The sequence below is a fragment of the Triticum aestivum genome, chromosome 5D, assembly GCF_018294505.1.
Source record: "Triticum aestivum cultivar Chinese Spring chromosome 5D, IWGSC CS RefSeq v2.1, whole genome shotgun sequence".
Taxonomy (NCBI): domain Eukaryota; kingdom Viridiplantae; phylum Streptophyta; class Magnoliopsida; order Poales; family Poaceae; genus Triticum; species Triticum aestivum.
In genome coordinates, this window is record NC_057808.1 from 64161747 (window position 1) to 64164544 (window position 2798).

A 2798-nucleotide genomic window follows, 5' to 3' on the forward strand; every position below is an offset into this window, starting at 1 on the left:
GTTTTCTTTTGAAGCACCAACCTGGAGTTTAGGGAAGAGCATGGCAGCCCACATCTCTATGGGACGCATTGGAGAAGTCTACCACAGGGAGCTTAAGGATACTATTTATCAGATTTGTGGACGCCGAGACGAGCAATGGGAGATGATCAGCACCAAGAAGGATGGATCAATTGCAGCTTTCATCCAGGAGCAAAACCAACACATTCGTCGCCAGGAGAACCAGATGTGCTCAGACATGATAGATCTGAAGAAGGCATTGACCAAGATCAAGGAGTTGGAGGAAGAACTCAAGGCTACACGCGAGGATTATTTGGAGGAAATCGTCGCACTAGTAGGGAAGAATGACGACCTGGAGAAGAAGATTGGAGTATTCATGGGAAATCCAGCATCAAAAGGAGAAGATGATGAATGCGCTTGCCCGGATAACTACATCATCATCGACGACACCGACTCGGAACCAAGTGAAGATGACTTTGTTGATGAAGCTGGAGCAGATATCATGGAGTCTTCGACTGATCAAAATTTCTAGTAGACCACCATATCAGTAGTAGTATTCCCCCATGTATATAGTATAGTTCGAGCACTTTTGTAACGCTAGTTAGATCGATTGTATGCATTGTTTGATTTGATTGAGTGATATTGATTGTGTTTGTCTCATGAGCATATGGGTAGTGTTTTCTCTCTAGACCTCATTCTATTCTAAACTCTCATCTTTTCTAAACCTATCAGATGCCTCCGAGACGCGACACCGGATTTGTTTTCCCACCGGAGATCACACAGTTGATTCAGCAGCAGAATGCCCTGATGCAAGTGTTAGTACAGAACCAAGGCAACAACAACAACAACAACCCACCACCACCACCTGTTGATCACTTAGCCCGTTTCTTGAGGCTAAATCCGCCGGTGTTTTCCAGCAGCACCGAGCCGATTGTTGCAGATGATTGGCTCCGCAAAGTTGGAAGGGAGTTGACCACTGCAGGATGCACAGATGCGGAGAGAGTGCGTTTTGCCGCACATCAGCTTGATGGACCCGCAGCATCATGGTGGGAGAATTACACAGCCACACACCCTATTGACACTGTCACATGGGACCAGTTTCAGCAAGCTTTCCGTACAGCCCATGTTTCAGCAGGAGCTATGGCTATGAAGAAGCGTGAGTTTCGCAACCTACGCCAAGGAGGACGCACCGTAGGCCAGTATGTGGAGGATTTCAGTAAGTTAGCACGTTATGCACCAGATGACGTTGCTACAGATGCAGCCAAGCAGGAGAAGTTTCTGGAAGGACTGAATGATGAGCTGAGCATGCAGCTAATGGTAGCAACCTTCAATAACTACCAGGAGTTGGTAGATAGAGCACTCATGATTGAAGGGAAGCAGCAGCAGATTGAAAACCGTAAGAGGAAGTATGGACAAGGGAAGTACAATTCTGGAGCTCAGCAGAAGCCACGTTTTACCCCGAAATCGGGAGGACAGTTTCAGCATACCCATGGAGGAGGTAGTTCGCACAACCATAATGGCTCCAAGAATGGTAATGGGAACGGAGGAAGCAACGGCCAGAACCGTACCAACCCTTCAACCCCAGCTAAGAGAGACCTGAGCCAAGTCACTTGCTTTAAGTGCCAGAAGACTGGACATTATGCCAATGAATGTCCTGAAGCCCAGAATGGTAATGGAAATGGAAGCTCTGGGAAGAAGCCGAACCCTTTCAACAAAGGACATGTGAACCACGTTTACGTGGAGGAGGTTGAAGCACAGCCTGATGCAGTAATAGGTAAGTTTTTGGTTAAGTCATTTACTGCACTCGTTCTTTTCGATACTGGTGCATCGCATTCATACATATCAAGGGGATTTGTGGATAAGTATAAGTTGCCCACCAAGGTTCTTAAAACACCTATGTTAGTAAGTTCACCAGGAGCAGAGTATATGGCAAGCCAAGGATGTTTTCAGATGCCATTGGCCATAGGTAGGCATGTTTTCCCCTCAGACCTAATAGTTTTGGAGTCGCAAGGTTTGGATGTAATTTTGGGTATGGATTGGCTATCGATGTATGGAGGAAACATCGATTGCGCCAGTAAGACGATTTCGCTTACCACCCCAGAAGGAAGAAGGATTAAGTATGTATCCCGGCATATGCCGAAGAGAACTCAGGTGAATTCCTTATCAGGAGTTGTACAGGAGGAAGTACCAGTGGTGAAGGATTACCCGGATGTTTTTCCAGAAGAGTTGCCAGGCATGCCACCGGATAGAGACATTGAGTTTCTGATTGAACTTTTGCCAGGCACAGGACCAATATCTAAGAGACCGTACAGGATGCCCGCAAAAGATTTGGAGGAAATTAAGAAGCAGATTAAGGAGTTACTGGATAAAGGCTATATTCGCCCAAGTTCGTCACCTTGGGGATCACCAGTACTTCTAGTGGAGAAGAAAGATGGATCGTTGAGGATGGTTGTTGATTATCGAGGATTGAACGAAGTGACCATCAAGAACAAGTACCCACTGCCGATGATCAATGATTTGTTTGACCGCTTACAAGGAGCTAAGGTATTTTCCAAGATCGATCTACGATCAGGATACCACCAGTTGAAGATTCGAGAGCAGGATATACCTAAGACGGCTTTTACCACCAGGTATGGGCTGTATGAGTATACCGTTATGTCATTTGGTCTGACTAACGCACCTGCCTATTTTATGAACCTGATGAACAAAGTGTTTATGGAGTTTTTGGATAAGTTCGTCGTGGTGTTCATTGATGATATTTTGGTCTACTCAAAGAATGAAGAGGAGCATAAGGAGCATTT